At 35.1% G+C, this 26,008-nt stretch overlaps 2 protein-coding genes and 1 long non-coding RNA gene across 7 annotated transcripts in view; 1 reads left to right on the top strand and 2 right to left on the bottom strand.

Moving 5' to 3' along the window:
* The window catches only part of acsbg2 (acyl-CoA synthetase bubblegum family member 2), a 51,749-nt gene extending 43,667 nt beyond the window's left edge, over positions 1-8,082 (bottom strand). The window contains exon 1 of the mRNA XM_087262835.1: positions 7,873-8,082. The gene's annotated coding sequence lies outside the window, so the exon portion shown is untranslated. The remainder of the gene's footprint in view (positions 1-7,872) is intronic.
* Positions 8,083-10,748: 2,666 nt separating this feature from the next.
* rfx2 (regulatory factor X, 2 (influences HLA class II expression)) overlaps positions 10,749-26,008 on the top strand; it is a 65,108-nt gene continuing 49,848 nt past the window's right edge. For 4 of the 5 annotated variants that reach the window (XR_015497042.1, XM_087263256.1, XM_087263255.1 and 1 more), the window contains exon 1: positions 10,749-10,883. The gene's annotated coding sequence lies outside the window, so the exon portion shown is untranslated. 5 annotated transcript variants of the gene reach the window in all.
* On the bottom strand, positions 15,431-23,105 carry LOC141375619 (uncharacterized). The gene is made up of 2 exons (XR_015497811.1): positions 22,702-23,105; positions 15,431-22,398 (listed from the first exon to the last, which is right to left on the bottom strand). It is a non-coding gene; the product is annotated as an uncharacterized LOC141375619 (long non-coding RNA).

Below are 26,008 nucleotides of genomic sequence, written 5' to 3'. Positions count from 1 at the left end.
CCTAATTACCCTAGTTAAGCCTTTAAATGTAACTTTAAGCTGTATAGAAGTGTCTTGAAGAATATCTAGTAAAATATTATTTACAGTCATCATGACAAAGATAAAATAAATCAGTTATTAGAGATGAGTTATTAAAACTATTATGTTTAAAAATGTGCTGAGAAAATCTGTTCTCTGTTAAATAGAAATTGGGGAATAAAATAAACAGGGGTGCTAATAATTTAGGGGGACTAATAATTCTGAAATCAACTGTGTGTGTGTGTGTGTGTGTGTATACACACACACACACACACACACACACACGCACATTCAAATAGCGATTAACTTTTTTTTTTTTGGTGGGGCCAGTGAAAATTTGGGCTGGGCAAGTAAAAATCAGAACCACTGGCCCGATCGGGCCAGTAGAACAAATCCTTAGCGTTGAACCCTGTGAGCACTGCTTAGTTTAAACCCTCGCTATTGTAACGCATATAAATACATACACTAATATTTGCTGGTAGGAAAAATCTATTTGTTCACTTCTGTTATTTATACTTAATGTGCATTTCAATTTTTTTCTTCCACTAAAAACTGGATAAAGAGCACACAAACATGCTGACAGTAATAGGTACTGTACACTGTTATGGGTCAATGATGCTAATATTCGGCACAAATCCATCAGTTTCTTAGGTTATTAGATTATTTTATAATTTCACCTCTCCTGCTGTGCATGAACTATGCTGTTGAATGTTCAGCGTATGAGGTGGCTAGGCTAACCTTGCTTCAATTTTGATAAAATTATTTTCTAATCAGTTGCTATTATGTTGTGAATATACCCCTGTAATGTATACTGCAGTCCTCTTTTGTCTGGCTTTCTCAGATATCTCACCTGTTTGCCAAAAATGACTAATTAAATCCTTGGGAATGTCTGACACCAGCGCATACACACTGTAATAGATGTGCCAGGCATGAAAGCTTGACAGGCGTAGCAACAGTAACTAAGGAGGGCGAGGCTTAGCGAAGGGTTATTCCAAGAATGTTGATATGGTTTCTTTCTTGCTTTACTATTTATTAACAATACACAAAAAACTAAAAGGTTAAGGTAAATTCTTTAATAAATTCTAGTGTTTTTTAGTATTATACTTGTTGTATACTTGTATTATACTTATGTTTTAGGCTAGTATTATTTACGACTTGTTAATTAATGCTTCATAATACAGTAGTATTACCAATAGTGAACAGATAAAATAATACAAAGTGTAGTTTTAACTACAGTAAAGTGTAGTGATTTGTAGTATAAAATACCCTATATTGTAAAATAATACAGCACTGGGTAATTTGTTTATATTACACTTGTGTTACCATAGCAACTATAGTATTACCACAACTGATCAATTGAAGTTCTTTACTGTAGTAGGCTACTGTTCAAAACACAGTACATGCCAATATACGTGTTCAGGGGCCCTGTGGCACAGCTTTCCTCAAAATGAAGAGGATGACATGGAAAATGTCCTCCACAATCTCATCAGTAAAGTGGAAGCCAGCAGACACTAGTTTACTTTATTTTAGCTGCCATAATAAAATGAGATTGATAAGTGAGATTTATTTGAAGAGTGAATAGTACAGTAGGCTATAATACCTTATCAAGTGTTTCCTTATTTTTATCACAGTTACATTTCTGCTTGCATTAGTTTTTGTTTAAATGCTTTTAAAATAAAATGTATTCTTTACATCCAACATCTATTCCAGGGGTGCCTTATAGTGGTGTAAACCCCTTTACAAGGGGTGTTACCCCTGTGTAAACTCGAGCCACCCCTGTGGCCAACCCGATATGATTTTGCTGTTGACATTATTTATTTAAATCTACTTACATAAATGCAATACAATGCAATATTTCAATAAATAAATAGCAGCCACTAAATTATTGTGGATTGATTGGTGCCACTGACGTAGCTGGCCTCTTCTGGCCCCCCTTATGCAAATTTTCAGGGGGGCACCACTGGTCTATTCTCTGTCTTTAAGTGTTTGAAACTGAAAATATCTCATCATATAAAACAACCAAAAATGTTATGGTTTATTAGATTAAACATTTATTATGTAAGTCTATTTTAGTATTTTGGTTATTGTTATTAAACAGTGCAGCAATATGAATCATATCAAAAAGCATGAAAGGAAGAGGGAACACGACACAAATTGTGAGTTTGCATATAATCTCTGAGAGCGCTCAAGAAAATTTGTATGTGAGCAGTGCATATTTGAAAGCGAGAGAAAATTTGAGAACTCGCAATCAGTTTTGTCCACAAACAGAGGAAATCCGTGCACGAGCATCACACAAGGTAGAGAGCAAAGCTCTTCAACGTTATGTGAAGAAAACAACTTTATTGTTTGTATGAAGTAGCCTACTTCATTAACAATATGTGCTACCATTTTACATTGCTGTTAGACAGATTTGCAACTCCATCTCTTCAGCACACACGAGATTCAATTGACAAAATTCCAATTTCACTCAATTTAACTTTGCAGCATATACAGGAGTTGGTCTACTGCTACCACATTGAGGTTATGTAATTTTGGTTAATCACAAGTTGATCACCGAAGACATAACATAGCACAACCAAACTTAATGAATTAGACAGCAGTAGACCTGCAATTTCTGTGTGATGTGAGGCAAAATGGAGTCTTTTTTTGGTGGAACTCGTTCTTGTGCATTATGGTGTGGAGACGAGACGCAGCACTGTTCAGTACTTTTTCAGAAAATTGCATTTGTATTTTTATATATCTAAGCAATGTTCTTTAATAAAAAAAGGTTTGTTTAATTAATACAGATCTTACAACCATACCTAATCTGTATATATTTTATTTTTTTGTTAAAAAGACTCGAAAAGACTCGAAAATCAAACTGCAGGACTTTGGACTTGACTTGAGACTTGTTGCCTTTGACTCGGGACTTGACTCGGGACTTGCCTGTCTTGACTCGGGACTTGACTCGGGACTTGAGGGCAATGAATTGAGACTTACTTGTGACTTGCCAAACAATGACTTGGTCCCACCTCTGCTACTTACTATTTAATTATTTTATGTTCAATCCACTTAAACTTGTAAAAACGAATGTGCTAACTTAATTTAGTCATGTTGTCCCAACATGAATCGATTGTGTGCAACCAAATTTTTTTTTTTTTTTTTTGTTACAGTGTAGAGTAATACTGTGAAGCACCACATCGGCAAAAGATTAATACCTATTTTTACATCAATTACTCTTTAGCCCTGAACCTCTGATTCACACATGCAGTAGGAGAATAAATACAAGAGATTCAACAAAATGACAAAGGAGGATAAGACACATGGCAGTTCCAGAGATGATAATCGTGTTCAAGGTATACCGCGGTTTGGAAAAGTAAAGGTTTTAAAACCGCTAAAATTTTCTGCTATACCGTTCATAAGGTACGAGTACGATTTTCTTTATTTACATTTTTTTTTTAGCACAGCAATATCTCCAGCAGAAAAGATCTCCAAAGATGCCATTTTGAATTGTAAAAATATCAGTGTTTTTGAAACAAATGAAGACAGCAGAAGTCAATTATTCATTTGATTTATTTAGCCTGACATGTTTAGTGCTTCAAAATATTTTAAATGTTTCACAAATTAAAATATATTGTGTACAAAAGGATAAAGGGTTTTATTTTTTACCCAGACATTTCAAATTAATATATTTTATAGCAGTAATCTCAATACCGTGATATTTGGATCCAAGGTTATCATACCGTCAGAATCTTATGTCGGACCATGTCTAGTTCCAGGTTGTGTAAAATAGTGTTTGCATAGCCTTAAAGACGTAATAATTGTTGCATCGAGTCACAAAGTCAATATCTTCTTCATGTCTGAAGTAGTGCAAGATATCAGTCAAATGTGTGCTTGGCAGACGTCAAAAAAAGACATGGTGTATGTAAGATGTTCTAGATCAGGGGTGTCAAAATAAATTCCTGGAGAGCTCTGCAAAGTTTAGTTCCAGCCCTGCTTCAACACATCTATCTGTAGGTATCAAACAAACCAAAGGCACTTAGTTAGTTTAATAAGGTGTTTAATTAGGGTTGGAACTAAACTGTGCAGAGCTGCGGCCCTCCAGGAACTGAGTTTGACACCTGTGTTCCAGGGGCCTGTTTCAAAAAGAAGGTCAAGTGAAGACTCTGAATATGTTAATCCCAAATTGTGGGAAACTCTGAGTATTCTGATTTTAATGAGATCAAGCAGGAGAAAGAGTGGCAGGTCAAATCCATTTCTGACTCTTTCGTGTTTGACATACCTCCAACCTGAAATGAAAAGTCCTTCAGAATTTCAGGAATAATATACTCAGAGTTTTCACTTAACCTCCTTTCTAAAAACGAGCCCCAGATCATGTCAGTTAGACAGTTCATTTGTTAGCTTTATCTTACCGCAGAATCGTTTTTAAACAAGTCTGCTGCTTTTCAGACAGTCTGAAAATAAAATATAATGTAGTGCCAACTTCATTTGATGCGCCAGTTGTAATAACGTAAGTGTATATGACACACTTTTAACACATACATCACATTTCTGCATCTGTAAAACTGAAGAGAAAACAGTCTATTACTTCTAATATGCTACTTTAATTCATCAGTTGAACACGTCTGTTGAATCCGTATGAAATATCTAATTCAATTATCAAGCCTTTTCATGTTGTTGCTTGATTTAAATACATGTGTTTTGTTAATATAAAAAGTGATGTGTTTATGTTTACACAACAATGAAATTGAAAAGATGTTTCCTTTGTGGTTTTGAAAGATTTTGTGTACAGACAACAATGTTGTACAATGTGGACACAGCTTTACGGAAATTACTAAAGACACTGTATTTGCATGCAGGGTCAGAATTTGGATATGTCGCTTGGTAAACCAGGCCTCTGTTCAAATTCAGTCCTGTATTCCGCCATTGTTGTTTTGGTTGTCATGTACTCATGAATATCTATCATTAATACACATGCTCACTAGTCACAACGTCACTGTTTTGGGACTTTACGTTGAAAGTCTTGAGCACTTGCTTTCTGCCACTTTCATGCAACCTAATTTGGCTAAGAGCGCAAGTGTGGGTATTGGGACAGGCCCTTTGTCTCTGGAAACAATTAAAATCCAAACCACTACTGAGCACAGAAACAAATGAGTCAGACCTTCAAACTAACTATACTTGAGGTTCATTCCGTGAGCTCACCAGGTAACTCCCTTTCAATGGCTCATTACATTCACTTTACCAACAGCCACATACTATTTCAAGATCTTTTCATTTGACTATCTTAAAAAGCCTGTAAGGTGAGAATTTGCATTTCTCAGAACGCTCTGCTTAGTCTACCGAGCAGCATTAATGCTACTCCAGTTTCAAGGTGGCGGTAGCCCATCCAGTCAAATGAAACACCAATTTGTCTTTGTTGAAAAGAAGAAAAAGTCTGCATACAATACAATTGTTGCTTAAATACATGACGATAAGAAGAGCTTGCATGTGTTGACAGCTACAAAATTAGTTGTAAGTAGTAAGGTTCTGTTGGATGAGTGCTCATTTTACAATTTTTGTGCTTCTATTTTATGGGTAAATGCAAATGCAAAAGATGAACAATCAATCCAAGCAGGGTCAAATAAGTCCCCTGTTCCTTTTTTACTCATCGCCAACTAAACCCACCTAAAATACAGGAAGTCCAGTGTCTGCTGGTTGAACTTCCTTATGTTTTCCAAATGGCATTGGAATACACAATCTGACAAGTCTTGTCGATCCCAGTTGTAAGAGCAACAAATAATAACTTAACTTCTAGTTGATCGGGAAAAGTGGCAGAGGGTAGATTTTTCTGATGAATCAACTGTTAAACTAGACTCAGGAAAGCTCAGGAAAAATCATAGTTTGGGGTTACATTCAGTATGGGGCGTGCGAGAGATCTGCAAAGTGGATGGCAATGGCCTGAGGAATCAAAACATTTGTGCTGCCCATTACATTACAAACAGCAGAACAGGGCAAATTCTTCTCATACCTCAGCTTCCACATCAAAGTTCCTGAAAGCAAAGAAGGTCAAAGAGCTCCAGGATTGGCCAGCCCAGTCAGCAGACATGAACATTATTGAGCATGTTTGGGGTAAGAGAGGAGGAGGAGGCATTGAAGATGAGTACAAAGAATCTTGATGAACTCTGGGAGTCCTGCAAGAACGCTTTCTTTGCCATTCCAGATGACTTTATTAATAAGTTATTTGAGTCATTGCAGAGATGTATAGATGCAGTCGTCCAAGTTCATGAGAGTCATACACAATATTTATTATTTTTCCACTGCAGCATGACTTTATATTCTATACTGTACATTATTTCTGTTAAGTGACAAGACTTTCGTCTAAGCAAAGTCAGACCTTACTGCCCTGATTAAATAATTAAAAATCAAGGCATGATCATATTTTAATTTGGTAAAAGAAGCGTAATCTAGAGGCCTTTGCCTTTTATATAAGCCACTTCTGATCAACTAAAAGTCAAGTTATTATTTGTTACTTCTAAAACTTGGTTAGGAGACAAGACTTGTGAGGTAGTGTACACATGGTGCATTTGCAAATGCATACTATATAGTATGCGAAAAACAATATCGAGAATATGTCAAAATCCACAGTGAAAAAAGGCAAGAAATGCGCATCCACTGAAACTTTACTATCCCATAAGGTCATGTGAGATTATTTCTGAATGTGAGTGAAGCAACAACTGACACGGATAGATCGTGTGTAATGATAAATGGCAGATGTAGTGCATCTTATATAGAATAATATTTCTAGTATTCGTGAAGTCAATTCAAACCTATAATCATTGGGCTTGTCAGAAGACTTGCAGATCGTAGCTCTTTTGTTAATTGTATTGCTTAAACTTTTAGAGGTGCTCCAATAGAGAAGTTTTAGTTAATACAAAAATAACTTATAAGCCGATCATCTATATGCATTTTGATAGGTTCACTTTTGACAGGTTCTCTACCCACAAAGGGTTGGACTGTCAATACAAATCTAACCCAGTAACTCTGCTTTTTTAATCCATCGTCATAGTTCTAATCTGTGTTCTAATAAGGTTTGCTAATGTGTATATATGCTGCAATGTCTTGCCTCAGCTACCTACTGTAAATAATTAATCGGTATTTTGAAATCTGGCGATGATGATGATGGTGCTTCTCTCCAAGATAGTCAGACTCTTGATCAGCCAATGACAACGCGGCTCATGACTACCATACGACGATCACGTGACGCTGAAGGACTACCAGATCCTCAACGCCGAATCCAGAGCAGCAGCATCAGGCCACGCGGGAGGAAGGTTACTCGCGGTCATTGACATTCATCATCAGTGCAGTGTGTGTGTGTGTGTGTGTGCGCGCCCTTACACCCTCATCAGTGTACTACAATTTGCCAGAGGAGGCTGCTGATTGAGTTACCAGGCAATTTAAGGAAGTGGTATCTGTGACTCGGCTACTTTTTTGTGTTTTTTTATGTCGAGAGCTGCTTAAATTTATTTAATGTTTATTGTCTATATTTTTTTATGTTTTATTTATTATTTTTATTGCATTGTTAATTTCGTGTTCCAAAATGATTAAATATGCCTACTGTTGTTGTGTTGCTTTATAAATTAAGTCTTATAGGTTAAAATTTTGCAACGAATGATCGAACCAATTAGCGATTATTTGATCAGTATTAAATTAGCTTTTTTTACTTTAAATAACATTAGATATGCAAGATCACGTGGCAACCGGAAGATCTTGCTTGGTCGCTAATGACGTAAATGTAAACACCAGCAACTTGTAGGAATTACATAAAGATTTAATTGCATCTCTAAAATAAGACTTAAGTATTAATTCTCATGAGAAAGTTGTAAAGATGTTACTCACCAATGGTGTATTATTGGGCGTCCAGGTGTTGAAATTGTCACCGAAAGTAAAGTTTCATGCAAATGCCAGATTCAGAGATAGATTTTAATCAGTTGTGAATCGTGATGCGAGAGAGACAATTAATGCTTCTATGATGTTTCTATTCATGTGTGAGACAGACAGAAACCCACACCGGTTGACCTGATGAAGTTCACGCCTGCTCATAAACGCAGAGTGAGAGAGAGAAGCGCGCCAATAATCAATCGCGCACACGCCCACAAAAATCCCGGAAAAGAGCAGCGCCACCTGCTGTTCACTGGAGCCGTATATCACTGGTTAACTATAGTTCAGCTTGGCAGTGGCTGACACTGTAACCTGGTATGCTAACTAAAACCACATCATTAGAGCCACAGTTGGGTTCAAAGTGACACCAAAAAAGAAATGACACACTGTGCATATGTATTATTTAGTCAGTAACCTATTTATTTTTCATTCTTTGTGTTTTGAAATTGTAGTTTTGAAATTGTAATTGTAGATTGAAAAACTGACCGTATACACAGTTGAAGTCAGAATTATTAGCCCCCTTGTTTATCCCCACCCCCCCCCCCAATTTTTGTTAACAGAGAGTTTTTTTTAGCACATTTCTAAACATAATAGTTTTAATAACTCTTTTCTAATAACTGATTTATTTTATCTTTGCCAAGATGACAGTAAATTATATTTTACTAGATATTTTTCAAGACACTTTTATACAGCTTAAAGTGACATTTAAAGACTTAACTAGGTTAATTAGGTTAACTAGGCAGGATAAGATAATTAGGCAAGTTATTGTATAATGATGGTTTGTTCTGCAGAATATCGAAAAAAAAATTGGCCTAAAGGGGCTTATTATTTTGTCCTTAAAATGGCTTTTAAAAATTAAAAACTGCTATTATTCTAATTGAAATAAAACAAATAAGACTTTCTCCAGACGAAAAAATATTATCAGACATACGGTGAAAATTTAATTGGCCTATTAAACATAATTTGGGAAATATTTAAAAAACAAAACAAATTCAAAGGGGGGCTAAAAATTCTGACTTCAACTGTATATGAAGAGTTTGGATATTTGGATATTTTCTTCTAAAATTAGCATTTGCTCTGACTCTTGTGTATAGGCTCAGAAATTTTACTTTTATAGTGACGAATAAGTTATTTTCATTGCCTTTAAATTGAAATACTTGAACATAAACATAGGAAGCTGAGAAAAATGCTCATTTTAGGAGAAAATATCAGGTGGCATTAGAGGTTTTTGCATCTGATCTTTCAAATATATAATTACTATTATATTAAATGCAAGTAAAGTGTCTACTGTAATGTTTCAAATAACTTGTGAATATAAAATATAGGTGGTGTTTCATTGTCATTCAGCGCAAAGTTTAAGCAGCATTAAGCACTTCATCTGATCTGTACTTATTTGAATATATTAAAGAGACTAAATAGAGAATAATAACTTCTTTCTGGTATTTTAAATGGCTAAAATGTACTGGTTTGAAGGACAGAAGCAACACAATAACAATTTAAAATGATTTATTAATTTATTTATATTTTTAGGCAGCACATTGATTGTTAAATGGAGTTTTTAAACATCTCACTAAATGTTAATTATGCTGTGCATTTGAACAGATTTAATATCTGCAAGACAGTTTTAACATGGCTTCAAAATTGTTATAAAAAGTTTTATTATGAACAAAATCTCTAGTAAAATCTCATAATAAACAAGAACAAAAAACTGGAGTAAACAATAATTCAATCTGTCTAAACGTATCATTACTGCTAAACAGTACAGCAGAATGGCAGGGGGGGTGTTTTATTTGTTTATTTATTTATTAGCATTTTCAATATTTTTATGTTGCTTTTAAATTGGATTAATTTAATAAATTGGATACGTGTATGTATATGATTTTTTAATAATAAAAATAATAAACAACCACAAATGATCTATAACATAATGTCCTCAACGTTTAATAGACAAGAATATAAAATAAAACAATAAACGAAAATATGCAAATGATACTCTTTTATTTCATTTCTTTCAACATATACAGTGAACTGTCAAGAGGTGAGTGTGCTTTTATGTAACTAGACACCATGTTCTACTTTACACCTTTATTATTCATCATCATTATTATTATTGTTATATTATGACGTGATCAACGTTTTAATCATAAAAATGCCATTAAAATATATTGATTTAAACTACATATAAAGTAGTAGGCAATTCAGTGCATACTGGATGAGTGTTAATTCTACTGCAGGGATATACCGCCACAATGCGGTGACTATGGGGAACTACGCCTGAAAATGATCTAAGAGTATCGGTATACCTGACAGGTATATATATATATATATATATATATATATATATATATATATATATATATATATATATATATATATATATATATATATATATATATATACATACATACATACATACACACATACATACACACACACACACACACACACACACACACACACACACACACACTTTTAAAGTTTATAGATTGTATTACAAAGCTGCATGATTCAGACATGGTAGAATGTAGGTTTGATTCTGTCTTTCTTTTTTCTTTACTGCTATAGTTTGGCAACCCACGCGGAAAGAAATGTAACCCAAGAACTTCTTGAGCAGTTTATCAACTTCCGCTGGCAGTTAGCGCGGCAAAATGACATGTTTTGGCGGAGAAAGTGCAGATCCGAGGCGCGTATGTGTGCCGCTCGCCGCGGGAATCAACCCGGTGCAGAGCGCGTTAGGGGGAGGGGCTAACACCGGACTCCTCCCACTCTCGCTTTTTAGCCCTTGACGTATGAAGAGGACGGTAGCAACAGTTGCCTCGAGACCCCCGCTCGCCATAGTGACTGTAGTCGTGGAGACAGTTACTTACCAACGGGAGCAACACTCAGCAACAGCAGCAGCAGCAGCAACTGGAGGAGAGAGAGAGGGAAAAGAACAGTAAAGCCAGGGCAGATCTAAGCACAAGGCTGAGGTGAATATCTTTTTACTGCTTGGAGAGATCAAAAATGAGTTGAATGTAAATGTGTCGGGCCACGGAGGTTGAGTAATGTACATCTGGACGTGTTTTCACGCCCTTTGCTGCCTGTTGGAGTCACATTAGCACGCTAGTTGGTTAGCTCATCTGCTTCGCCAACTTCTGTCTGTTTGTTTTGAAATCGTTCAAACTAATACAAAACAAATACAAGTGTGCTTTATTTGTGCGCTGAAAGCCTGGGGTGTTGGTTATCGCGACGGTAAGATTAATATCTGAATTAACTGGTTTAATTGACGAGCTGACCAGCTTACCAACTGGCTAAACTTTCTCTAAAAGCAGAAAGTGTTTTTAATCCAGCGGCAGGACTTACTTAGCCGCTTTGTTCGCTCCGTGAATCGCTTTAAATCTCGTGGACGCGCTTGAGTTGTTTCGGGTTGACTGATGTGGACCGGTTTGGATTGATTGAAGAGCTCATGGTAAAATTGTTTTAATTAAAAAATCGATCCATCCGATATACTTTACGTGCCGCTTTCCGCCTTGTCAGTGTTCTCTGGGACTCGGAGCTTCAGGTTTGAACGCATCAACAGGTTGCTGAAGTCAGTCAAGAAGAGCGGAGCCCTATAAAAGTGATGCGGGTTTGAACAACGAGCGGCGCAACTTTTCAAACTCTTAGATTATCTGTTGCTTATTAGACTATTAAACTTCTGAGCTGTCCTATGTGACATTTGCACTACAATCTCAAAACTTAAATTCACAAAAAAAGTATGTTAACATTATATCGAAACATCTGTTTATAACAGCTAACCACAGAGTTATAGAAGCAGAAAAATATCAATCCGTAAACATTTGTTATATTTTAAATATAAAAGACCAGATAAGTCTGCGAGTTTACAGTGTGCAACATACCTTGTAGTAATTCTATGAATTAAACTGCACAATCCTAAAGAAAAATGCTTATCGAAAGGATAAGAATTGGTTTATTATGGAAGAAAAACAATTAATTTTATTTTATTTGACATGTTTTGGTGTTGAGCTCTGTTATGGATGTGACAGATGTAAAATTGCCACTTGTGTAATTTTGGTAATTTAATTATAATTATTTGAAAACATTAACATAGACATTTTTGAGTATTTTTAAAGCACTGTAAAATGCTTGCACAAAAAAAATTCAATATTTATCGCTATTTTGGCGAAAACTTTTTTCTTGACAAGATTGTCATTTGCATGGAATTGCTCTTTCGCTATCTTGAAGGAAATTACATTTTCTTTTTTGTCATCCGGTTTAAATCTGGTTGTCTTATCTGCACTAATGTGTTTGCAGGCTGTCAAAGAGTCATTGGCGAAAATCTGTTTTTGTAGGAAGATTTCAAGATGTTAACACAAAACCGAGTTCAATACAGCATTTAAAAACTACAAATGTTTAGTCTGTTTAATTGTTAGGAGATTATGAGAATATATTAACAAATAAACTTGGTTACACTGTTTTGATGGTCCCTATTGCACATTTTGTTGACTAAATACCAATTCCTTCTCATTTGAGTAGTAGTGTCTGCTTGATACCTGCTGATACGGCTCCTTTAACAGACATTTAACTGACTATAAGAAACCTTGCAAGTACCGTTGAATTATTAGTCCCCCTGAATTATTAGCCCCCTTGTTTATTTTTTCCCCAATTTCTGTTTAACGGAGAGATTTTTTTCAACACATATCTAAACAAAATAGTTTTTAACTACTTTATTTTATCTTTGCCATGATGACAGTAAATGATATTTTAATAGATATTTTTCAAAACACTGATACAGCTTAAAGTGACATTTAAAACTAGGCAAGTTAAGGTAATTAGGCAAGTTATTGTATAACGATGGTTTGTTTGGTTTATTATCGGGGAACAAAAACAGCTTAAATGGGCTCCAAAATAAAACAAAGAAGACTTTCTCCAAAAGAAAAAATACTGTAAAAAATTCTTGCTGTGTTAAATAACATTAGGAAAATATTTAAAAAAGAGAAAAAATTTAAAGGAGGGCTAATAATTCTGACTTCAACTGTATGTAAACTTACACTAACCCTAACCCCAACCTAACAGTCTACTTATATAATCTATTGAGAATTAGTTGGCATGTAGGTGCAATGTAACTTAAATTCAACAAAATGGGTTAAAGGGACATCAAAATAAAGTGATACTATAAACGTTTGCCAAAAATGTCACATTTGTCAAGAGAATCTTGTTAGAGAATATTACTGAAATGTGAAACATGTAAGTGAATCCACTTTTGATCACCTCCAAGTTAGTGTGGTCAGGGTGGTTAATGCGAAACTGTGAATCATGTTGCCTAAAAATATTTTATTCATGAAAGAAATCTCCATAATTCAGAGTGTGATCATTATTTGAGCTGCTTTTTTCCTTTTTTAAATTGTAAATGTATATTTTAAACAGCATCAAATATTTAATATTTTCATAAAGTTTTTCAATTTCCTGTTATACAGCTGATATGAATCTTTAATATAAATCACACTCTTTCAGTGCCATTTCCAAATATAAACATATTTCTGATACTTCATTAGTTTTCTTTTTGACATGATTAATCCCTCTCCCTCCTCCCCCCAAAATTCAGTTTTTTACTTTTTCCATCTGTCAAACTTTATTATAACTTAGTAGAGCTGTGTCATAGATGTAAAACACTGTACTGTAGTAATTGTGAGCAAATGAGATCTGCATTTGCATTATTAACATAATGAGATCAGGGGTGGCTGTTGACGCTAACAGTTTGTCAACAGCTTGACTGTGATCATCCAAAGCTGCTGTAATTTTTTTAGAGTTGCATCTCGTCGCCGTGGCAATGTTACACCTGCTTAGCAGAGAGCCTGGTAATGAGCCCTCTTCATGACAATAGCATGCGGTCCAGGTGTCGGCCCTCATTGGGCTGTGCATTTCTATTGATCTCTCTTTATTCGAGAGTGTCCGTGCCACTGAAAGCGCAGCTGATAATGAGGGTAATTGGCAAAGAGAGAGAGCCAGATCCTGATGCAACACACAGATCATGTTGGGTGACCCGTTCTTTACCATTTATAACAGTGGGTAGTTTTGATCATTTCACCTTTTCTGCAGCTCCCGTTCAAGGATGTTACAGATGAGGCCTGTCAAAGTGGGAGCGTGTTTGTCGCGCTGTGTGACGGGTCTCTCAGCTGAAGGGGGTAAAACAGTGGAGCGACATGTCTGTCAGGTGCTTCACTGAGCTCTGAAATGGTCCCCAAAACGCAGCTTCACAACACAGCATCTCCAAAGCCATGAGATCCGGTTTCTGTAATGAAATATGTTGTTACAGGTGCATGTCCAGGCTGGAGGAGAAATGAATGATTCATGTAATTGAAGTTAATTATTGATGGGGCCAATCGCTGCTTCCTGGGCTGTGTGATGTCCAGTTAGCTTGTTTTCGCAGGGTTTGGTTTGCACACTTGCGCTCTTTTAGCCTTCAGTCTTGAGTGTCAGAAGGTTGTTATTAATATGTCTGACTCCATAAGTAGTTTAAAATAATTTCATTGTAAATAGTCTAAAAAAATTTTTATTCAATATGTTAATTCAGGCCCGTTTGTGGGTGTAGAAACTGTGTTAGTCCCTTTTTAAAGCCTGGCTATACTTTAATTTTATACATTCTCACCCAGACGGATACGTTTGACATGTTTTATACAACTAGGCATGGGCCGGTACAAGATTCTGATGGTATGATAACCTTGGATAAAAATATCACGGTTCATGGTTTGACGATATAGTGGTTACTGCTCTAAAATATATTCTTTTTGAATGTCTGGGTAAAAACAGGGTTTATGCCGGTTTCATCACGTCAAATATAAGAATTTTTAAGGCCTTTTTAAGACCATTATCAATGAAATTTCAGACTTTCACAGGGCAAAACGCTAATAATTTTCTGTAATAACCAGTGGAATTTTTTTACTTGCCTAATTAAAATTAAAATTAATTTTACATAATGTGTTAAAATAAAGCAAACTCTAGTTATACGCATGCATATTTTTAATAACACAATCTTTCTTAAAAAAAGATTTTTTTTAATGTAATTTTGTTTCCTAATGTTCAAAAAAATATTTAATAAAAATATTTTTTGATTTAGGTCTAAATCAAGGTTAATGTTTATTTTATTTAATAATAGAATATAAATGTATTTATTAATATTTATTTAGCTCTAGATAAAAAAAAAGCTAAATAAAAAAACAGCACATTTTTTGGTGTCATTTATTTAATTGACACTCACAATGACATACTAATTTAAAAGTCTTTGAAAATCAAACCAAAACAGAATATTTTTCACGAATGCAATGTAGCATAAACAATATTAAATTAAAGACAATCAGAATGTCTCAAAGTTTTAAAAGCTATAATACATTACAACATAAATTTATGCATAAATACATGAAAACATTGAGAACTTTTAAACAAATGTTATTGTAAGGATGTTTTTTATAGGTGGATTTGTCAGTTGTACTGGTTGACTATAGCTTTACATAGACAATTAGTGAAAATTATGACATGTTTCTTCCCATGCCAAAATACAACTGACTGAATGTTCTGTTTCAATACATGTCTTGGATTTGCACTGCTGTATGCTAATGTGGATCATCTGCATAGACAGAAAACTGGATTGCATGATTACAGTGTGTATGAATGACTACAGACACTTCTGATGTAAAAATTGTGTTGTAAGGACAGTGCAAAAACTCATATGGCGGAAGTGCAGTTTGTTTGGTGTCATACACTTGTGATTGGACTGATGAAAAGGCAGTTTATTAGCAAGTGTAAATGAGTTCTCAGAAAGCAAATTTGTATGAAACTCAGGGCCCTGATAACAGGTGTGTAATCAGTGGGCCTCTGTATGGAATGGCAAAGATGATGATTACCATACAGGTTTCCCCACTGTATGTATGTATTCCATTTCCCATACATTTTCAGGTAATTTTGTCTCAATCTAACTTAATTGGTTCAGCCCTAAACTACTTTTAAATCAGAAATAATTTATTTTATTTGACAAGAGTGCATTAAACACTCCTGTTTTGTATTGGTGATAAAACAGTGGCTTAAGTATGGCTCCTGAACATGCAGCTTTGTCATCATAGGAATACATAACATTCAAATTTAAGACAGTTTGAGTACAGTAATTTACTGTATTTATTGCCTAAATAAATGGACGCCTTATATGCATGAAAGACTTTTGAACTGTATATAATAGTATAATTAAACATTGACATGTAAAAAGACTCTACTTGTTGGCCTTCAAACTAATTTATTATCTTTGCTTTTGAAAAAAGCTGAATGAGGCATCTTGATAGTGCTAAGCGACATTACATTTATTTTAGCTCACTCATTGCTTCTGTTTCTATGGTAGTAGTAATATGAATGGAAGGTAATATAAGCCTATCTAAAGTGGGCTATTTGTGTATGTAGACTTTGAGTATTCTATATAATAAATCTTCAGGGCCTCACACATTTACTGTATAATCGGAAAACCAGGCATATTTATCATTCACGAGTCTGCTGTGCTTTTACTGGTTCTTTCACCATGGCTACTGTATTGATGTAGTATAGTTTACCCTTCTAAAACAGACAGGTGATGAAGCTCATGAAAATGAATTCATTCATGTTATTGTTGCTTAATGTTTCTTGGGGCTTATCATGTAGGGGTGTGCGCTGTGATGTTTTTTTTTTTTTGATCATGGACGATTAAATTGTCTTCATGATAAGATTTTAAAGAAATATTGTTGTGTCGTGCTCGTTGTACCATTGTAATACTGGTGGCTATTTCTCAATTAACTATACAACACAACATAAATTCTCATAAAATAGTAACAGATTGGTAGAGTTACACTCACAGCACTTGTCAAATGTACATTAGGTTTAGCCATGCCAGTTAAACATTAATGGCAAATGTGGCTCTGTATTTTTTTCCAGCACACACACACATACACGCACGGGAAGAGCGCAATTATCTTTATCTTTAACATCTGATTGTGCCGAACCTGTCAAAACCACAAAAGATTTTCTAATAAACATTAGTTTTTTGTGTTGAAAGTGAAAGAAAACAAATAAAGACAAATTTGTGATGTGTATAGGATTTAAAGGGACACAGACTAATATAATCAACATACTGTTGTTTTTTTTTATTAAAGGGATATTTCACACACACAAATAATAAAAATTGTGTCGTCAGCTCACCCTTGACTCATTCTAAACCAGTTTGAGTTTTTCTGTTGAACACAAAAGATGATATTTTGAAAAAGGTTGGAAACCTGTAACCATTGACTTTAGTTGTATCAGTTTTTCTATTATGGATGTCAGTTATTACAAATTTTTCAAAATATCACACCCACACACATAAAGATACACTGAAAGATGTGGGTGACCAAACAGTATCTGACTGTTTAGGAAAAAATACCAGCAACTGCTGGGTTACCCACATGTCTGGTGTAAAATGACTTGAGTGTGAGTAAATGATGACATAATAAATTTTTTTTTTGATCTATCCATTTGATGCTTATAAATTCATTTTTAGATTTTTTTTATTCCATTTCTAAATAATAAATACACCTAGTGTACATGAAAGATAAACCACTTTTGGTTTTATTTGCATATTGTGCATATTTGTAATGTAAATCTTTGTTTTATTAATTTAATTACAAAAAATAACAGATTTATATCTTTGCCCGCTTTGTCTTGAGCCTCAACCGTTCTTCTTAATTTATATTTTGTTAACTTGTTAGTCTTTGTTTTTAAAAGAGGGGAATTAGTTAGACTGTACTGCTCAGGCAACTTGCAGAATAGTAAACTCAACATCAGAAAGAATCGGGATAAAATCATGAATCATGAAATCATATTTTTGCCATATAGCCCACCCCCACTGTCACAAAATCTAATTAATATTAAAAAACTAAAGGTTGGCTCCAAGTCCCAACGTGGGCATGCTGAAATCAATGTTTGACCTCAAAACATCTCCTCAAAACACCACAGATGTGTTAATTATAGATAGCTAGATATGCTCATTTAAGGAACGGATCAGCTTTAAACCTGTGGGCAAATTCAAAACCATTTGTTCACTTGTTTTGACAAAGCCCCATAATGCTATGTGGTCCAAATCAACCTTTTAATTTGGTTACACACCCACCGCAAAGAAAAATAAAGGAATGGGAATGGAATTCCGCGCAACCCAGATCCAAGCAGCTGTTATGTTTACATGGCAACTTGATACACAAATACAGCCTGAGTTATGGAAAGAGAGGGGCTGGGCTGGGGGTTCGGTGTTATTCTTTTAAAACTTAGTGGTTTTTAATCAGCTCTCTTCAGTCACTGTTTTACAGTGCACAGTCTTGGCAAAGCAGGTGATGAGCTAACTGAGAGGAAATCAGGTACCATATTTAGACAGCTGACTCACCTAAACGCTCCAAATATTATATTCACTTCCGCTTTCAAGAGAATTGTCAGAACTAGATGGTGTTTGTGAACTATAGTGTTTTGCACCTATGGGCGGTCAATCAAAAATATGATTTTGAATATATGAAATTGTGTTATATGGACAAAAATTGCTTCTCGAAAAAAGGTTATTCAGGTTTGTAAATGAGTTATTGGTTTTTCACACAATGGAGGATAAACTCCACAGCACAACAAATGGCATAGAGAAACAAAATTGGAATCACTTTTAGAATGTTGATTTATTTATTTTTTTTCATCTGAAAAATGATATCGCCATTGACATCAGAATCCATTCCAACATTTAAAGTAACAGATAACAACAACAACAACAACAACAACAAATCTGCATGCTTAAAATAAACATCATAATAGCATCTGGTAGTGCGGATGCTCATTATTGTAATTTCTAACCTCATTTTTGGACGTTAATATGCCCTAAAGAGGCTATTTGTAGAATTCAGCAACCTCTAAAAAACAGCAGATGCAGCAACTTGTTGCTTGTGCACAAATAAGGAACAAGTTAATGAAAATCATTCTAGGCCATGATGTACTGACAAATTCTTTATAATTTTTACTATGAAGTAAAAAAAGATCAGAAATAACTTTGTAGTAAGATATAATGGTAATAACATCCACAATGGAGTGATTTGATGTTTAGATAAAAATGTATGGTACTGTAAGCTTTCCTCCTAACAACAAAATGATCTCAACAAAATTGACAGTGGTGAAATAACTGAAATTAGGACAGCATCTAATCATATCAATCTGGATGTCTACACAAGCTTTGCACTGTGAGGTAATAAAACACAGAATGTTAACATCCCAGCAGACACACAATGTCATAAGATGTTCATATTAGAAGCTTTAGGTTGTGACTTCAGGTGACCAGAATTCAATGTCTGGCCAGTGTCTAAGGACGTCATATTTTGACATCCAATAGCGACATCACATAATGTTCATATTTGAATCCAACTTCAAGCCTACATCATAAACCAACATCATATTGACGTCAATTAATGACATTTATTCATCAGATATTGCAACCTAAAATCCAACATCAAATAGACATCATAGTGGTAACGTCCACACAACGTCAAGCTGTAACATCATTAGACATTGATATTTTGTTGATTTTAGGTTGGACGTTGGAAATTGACGTCGAGCTGATGTTGGGTTCTGATGTCAACCTGACGTCATGTTGATGTTCTGTGCCTGATGGGCATACATTAGTTGACATCAGTGGTGGAAAGAGTACTGAAAATCATACTTAATTAAAAGTACCATTACTTGCCTGAAAATGTAGTGCAAGTAGAATAAAAGTATCTGTTGTAAATATTACTCAAAGTTTGAGTAAAAAAAGGCAACCTTTCAAAAGTACTCAAAAGTAAGTGAGCATTACGCTGTAAAAAGCTGATGCATTTACGTGTAATTTGTGGATGTGTGTAAACGTAATATTCTGTAGTGCATTTAGTTATTGCCCAGCAGGCACACAGTGTCATAAGACATTAATATTAGGTTAGATTTAGGGCAATATTATTTTGATGCCCAATAACAACATCAAATGACATTGATATTTGGTCGATTTTTAGGTTCTGTTAGAAAGGGACTAAAATCCAGTGTCAAGCCAACATTTTAAACCAACGTCATATTGACGTCAAATACTGACATTCATTAATCCAAAATTCAGCGTTTGATAAACGTCATAGTGGTATCGTCCACACGACGTCAAGCTGTAACATCATTAGAAGTTGATATTTGGTTGCTTTTAGCTTGGACATTGACGTCGTCGGCCTGATGTTGGGTTCTGATGTCAACACGATTTTCATTTCCAAACAAAGTGCAACGTCCCCACGACGTTGGGGTACAACAGCATTCTGATGTCATGCTAACGTCTTGTGCCTGCTGGGTGTTTAAGGCCATTTCGGTCATCATACAGTAAACATCTGTCATCTTCTCATCAGTGACATGCATCTTAACAGTCACTGGTCAATGGGTGCTAAGATTTTGTACGTCTTCTTGGACACTTTTATTGCTTCCAAACAGTTTGCTGCAGTTATAAATTGCGCATGGCTTGAGGAAGTTCATTTATGATGCAATTTACCTTATATGTGCGTTTTGACTAGACAGGAATCAGAGGACTCATTTTTCTAATTCCCATAGACAAGAAAAAATGAAGTCGTGGCTGCAGGTTGAAGTAAAGTAGTGGAGTAAGAGTACCAAAACTGCACTAAAATATACTCAAGGCAAAGTAAAAGTACACATATTTAAAACTACTTAGTAAATGACAATGTCTGAGAAAAAACACTCAATTTACAATAGTTTGAATATTTGTAATTTGTTACATTACACTACTGGTTGATATACGTCACATACCTTTGATTCCTGCCCAAAACGTATGCTTTATATAAGCTTTATAGATAATCTAGAAATTTGAGTATGGTCTCACTTTTATTAAGTTTCATTACAAGCCATTCTCACACATTGGCAAAAAAAAAAAATCTTGTATACATTGTGCTGCAATTTAAAAACAGTTTTAAACACCTCACGGAAAGCTGCTTCCCAGTGCCTTCATTTACATAGCAGGAAGCAATAGGTGTGATATTGTGTACCTAAACCAGTACGCGTATATGAATCCCCTCATTAGATCACGTTCGTCCATCAGTGCCCATGTTCGTATCCTGTGCCTGGGTCAGAGTTCAGCTCAAGTCATCTTACATCATGGAGACTTTATGATTGTTGTAGCAGCGTCTACTGTAACCTTAAACCACACTGAGCTTTTAATGAACTGTAGTAGAGAAGACAGCTGCGTTGGTTTCCTGTGAAAGGTATTTGTGAGTGTGCACCGATGCACCATGGGGGAAGGGTGTCGTAGGGGGTGGCAGATGACCAGATCCAACTCTCCTGCATGTGTATGTGTGTGTGCATGATTAAGCCTATGCTGTATTTAGCATATGTGGAAGAAGCCCAGCTCAGAGCAGATCTTTACTGTACCCACTCGGCCACTGCCCTTGTACTGGGTCATAATACTTCATTATTAGATTATACGAAATATGCTGAATTAGCTGAGCTGAGTTGAAATCATCTGCTTTGGCACTGTCAAAAAGTCTATTTACAAAGCAAGCGTTTTGGACCATCCCGATTCCTGGCAGTGAAAGCAGCACTGTTGGTTATTGAACTCTTTCACGTCTCCATAGATATCATTATCATGTTTTGTTATTGTGTTTATGGCTACAATTATCTCTTTATCTTATCTCTCACTGTTACATTACAGAAATAAACTTCCCCCTTTAACTTTACACAGAGTTGACAGGTTGAGATGCAGCCAAGAAGATTTAGTCTGGTAATTGTGTGCAAATAGTTATTTTATCTCTGTTGTTATTGCACATGCCTGGGATTAGTGATTTCAACAAGCTCTGAGCCCTTGGAATTAAACTTTGATGCACATCTGATTTGTTCTACAAACATAAATGATGCACCAATATTCTTTTTTTAAAGGGTCAGTTCAGCCAAAATGAAAATTCAGTTGTTAATTACTCACCCTTATGTCACTCCATACCGCCGATATCTTCGTTAATCTTCAGAACACAAATGAAGATGTGTCAGTTGAAATATGAGAGCTCCCTCATCCTCCATAGACAGCAAGGTTCTTTCTTCAATCAAAGTTTAGAAAAATGTTAAAAACATAAACATATTTTTTCAGTGGTTCAGTTGGAATGTTATCGAACTAAAATAATAAATTTTTGTGCATATAAAGCAAAAATATATGTTTTATTGACTTCTCAGTGTCAGTATAGGGTGCACGTTCACAAGCAGTCTGCATGCACGCAACTTCCTCTGTTTGATACAAAGCACAGGCGCATCTGAGGTAGGGATGCAACGATTAAACAATTTCACTATTAACCACGCTTAATTCCTCACGTTTAATTAGTCATAAAGGTGTCTTGACTCTCAACACAGTGTTTCTGCAAGGAACAAAACTGCTGCAACTAAACAAAGTTATGCCAATGTGCGCTAGTTTAATGTTCCAAGCTTGTATGTATACTAATATGCACTAGGGTTGGGTCGATAGATGATGCCATCATCCATTGCTATAGTGGCCGATAATACATACGTAGGCCCCGTTGTTAATCTTGTCTCTATCTAATGACTCTTCTGTCTTTTAAATCTATCAGGTAACGTGAAACAGTGTCTGACCATGCAGGTCAGGTAGTTAAAATGGTAGGCTACAAATAATAAATTCGTTATGAATAAAATAATTATTCATAACCAAACACCAATGATGACAATGCCATCGTCCATTGCGATGTTTCACATTAGACATTGTACGATGCCAAATTGCCCAACCCTAATACGCACATACACTGTATTAGCTATGGCTGAGGCTATTAACTAAAGGCTGTTCACATATCACGTCTTTTGCACACACAAGTTTGTTATTTCTTTTCTTCTGCGCATATTGGAACAGCACGCGGTTCGCACGCAGCATGATGCACTCAAGCTTTTCCAGGCACACCTAGTTAAAAGAATGGCACGAGTCAAGTGACAAGAACTGACTGTTCAGCTCTATAATTTGTATGGAATATACACATTTCTACTCCAAAGGACAAAAAATACAAAACGAAAATACCAAACAAGTTCATAATATAGTTGATCAAAAGTGCCTTTCAGACAGAGGTTCAGTAGTCTTCGACTACATTTGTACTCCTTTAAAGGGAAATAGGCTAATATGTTGCTTAGATTCACATTAGAAAAATACTATTTATTTATTTATTCTTATTCATTGTTCTGTCATTTATAATCAGTGTAAAATTATTATTTATGTTTAAATGCCAGCAACTTATTTTTAAGTCCAAAGAGAAATTGACTATTGTTTGTTTTTTATTATTATTTTGTGCTGTATTATTTGGTTACTTTGCAGCAATAAATATCGCTTTAAAATATAAGGATGATTTTTGTAAACTAGTAATTTTTTAATAGAATTTTGAAAATGAATGCATGATAACCATTTAACCCTGACTACTCTTTAGACTAATCCCTAATCTGAGGTAATATGTCAGAGCTGCGACATGTTGACACTCACCCTATGCAGACAAAGAGGAGAGGAAACTTGAATAAAGTTGTGACAGGTTTTATGTTCGCAAAAATGCATTCTCATCGCTTGATAATATTCCAATTGAACTAAATGTGTATGAGGGAGAATTGAGTATGAGGAAGATTCTTATCTAAAATATCTTCATTTGTATTCCGAATATGAACGAAGGTTTCAGGGGTTTGGAAAAACATGAGGATGAGTAATTAAAGACATAATTTTCTTTTTTGTGGTGAACTTACCCTTTAACAGTAAGACTTTCTGTCATTGGGAGACTACAAAATTAGCTACATTTTATAAACCAAAGCCATATTCTAGTCTATTCAAGTCTTTCATCACAACTTTAGTCTGTAAGCTTTATACATATTGCAGCCTTTGGATGAATTAGTTGTTTTCCTCTTTTATACTTTGCTTGGATTAAATAAAGAAATAAAGTGTGTTAAATAAAGAAATGTAAGTATCAAGGGTTATCAATTACTGCTGGAGTGATATAGCGATGATGACTCATATGTATTTAAAGACTTGTTTGCACAGTAATAAATGTCGACAGTGTCGACAGCTTTAAGTATGCAATGTTGCACACAATTAAATGTTTAACAGATATTCAAGCACTTTTGAACAAATCTGATTTCTGAACGTTGACAGCATATTGAAAAAGTGCTATAATAGTTGCTTTTTTTATTAGACAGATTGGTTTTACAAAGATGGCAAACTAATGAAGGCTGAGACTGAATCTCCTGTCCACCTGCTCATAATTCTTAGTGCTGTCAAAATAAATATCCCGCTTTGACCAATACCAATCCTTGCATTGTGTATATGGCAGTTAATAATACCTGTCAGCGTTTTCATATTTTAATTATCTGCATCAAGCAATTCTATAAAAATACTAAAGTATATGAAAGGGTTCACCCAAAAATGAAAGATTACTCACTCTTAACTTTTCTTAACTTATTTAAGTTTCTTTCTTCTGTTGAACACAAAAGATGTTTACAAGAATGCTGGTCACTTGCTCACTTCAGCCTCTTTCACACATACAGACTTTTCTGGAAAATTACCTGCAATTTTACAGAAAGAAATCATGTGTGAACGGACCCTTTTTTTAAATAATACCAGTGAATTCGTTCTGACAATTTTCTGGAAAATGAAGTTGTAACATTACACGAATTTGCCAGATTGCTGCTCTGTGTGATCACAGAAGGAAATTTGTCGAAAAGAGCGTTTAGACTGTGATGACGTAAGATGTCTACTCAAGCCAATCAAAACATTCAGACGCATTCACATCTGGGCTGTTTATGAAAATAATATACTTTTCCAGACAGGTTTAGTTGCTAGCTGTTAATCAGATAACGCTTCTATGTTCATTATAATGACAACTGGGGAAAAAATTATCACTAAATGCTTATGATAAACCGTTGTGAGTTTTCCTGCGAGCCCTGCGTTCAGCTGCCTGGCGCTCTTGCACGTGCTTCGGTGCATACATCTCGACATGGGAAAGTGTTCCTCCGTATGTTTACATCGAAGTTGTTCACAATACTTAGCCATCCACAGAATTTGTAATGTAATCAAATTGTAAACATTTAGCAGCCATTGGCAGTTCTGACTTTGGATGTCTCTGTGACAAAAGCAGCTGCATGAATGGTAAAGTAGGGCTGGGCGATTAATTGAATAGTAATTGAAATCAACATTTAGAACCTATAATCGATTTAGTTATTTCCAGGTCAATTTTTTAATTACTTTCCCTAGTGTTTGTGGTGACCCCGCTCTTTAAAGGCTAATTTTTACTTATTATATTATAAATTTTATACTTATTATAATTTTCTGATAATATTCTTCTGCCAAGTGCACATTTATGGTCCGGCACAGCCTTCGCATACCCGCACACCTCTCAAAATAAGTGTAACTACACGTCACAACGATACGTAGCACATGCTTTGTGATTGGTCGATTTGGTAGTGGTGTCAAGAGTGGGTGGCGCAGCGTTGATGTACCATAAATAATAAAAGATAGTGTGTTTACTTAGTGTTTACTTAATAATTAGTGTGTTTACTAATTATTTTAAAATCAAGTAATGCACCCTTCATTCAAAAATCTCTCACTTGTTATATGTGAGCATATTTACTGAACAACTTGTTAGTGACCTATGAGGGCAAAAACATAAAATAAATAAGGAGTTATTTATCGTAATCGAGTTCAAATGTTCAGTTAATCGAGATTTTGATTTTAGACCAAAATCAACCAGCGCTATGCTAAAGCTTTAAGTAAAAGTTAAACCATCAACAAAAGCCCAACCCCTATTATGTTTAGCTTATGCTTGATGATGTTAGAATTTACTGGTATTCTGGAATCGATGTGTCAATGGTCTTTTCCGTAAAAATTCCAGAACATCCTTGCCTGCGTGACCAATGCTCGTTCCAGAAATGTTCCAGATATTTATTAATGTGTAAAGCGGGCTATCCATACTTCCTGTTATAGAAGTCAATGGGTGCCAACAACCAGCATTCTTCAAAATATCTTTTTTTGTGTGTGTGTTCTACAGAAGAAAGAAACTCATCAAGGCTTAAA

The sequence above is a fragment of the Danio rerio genome, chromosome 8, assembly GCF_052040795.2.
Source record: "Danio rerio strain M-AB ecotype USA chromosome 8, GRCz13ab, whole genome shotgun sequence".
Taxonomy (NCBI): domain Eukaryota; kingdom Metazoa; phylum Chordata; class Actinopteri; order Cypriniformes; family Danionidae; genus Danio; species Danio rerio.
This window is presented reverse-complemented; position numbering and strand designations above follow the sequence as displayed.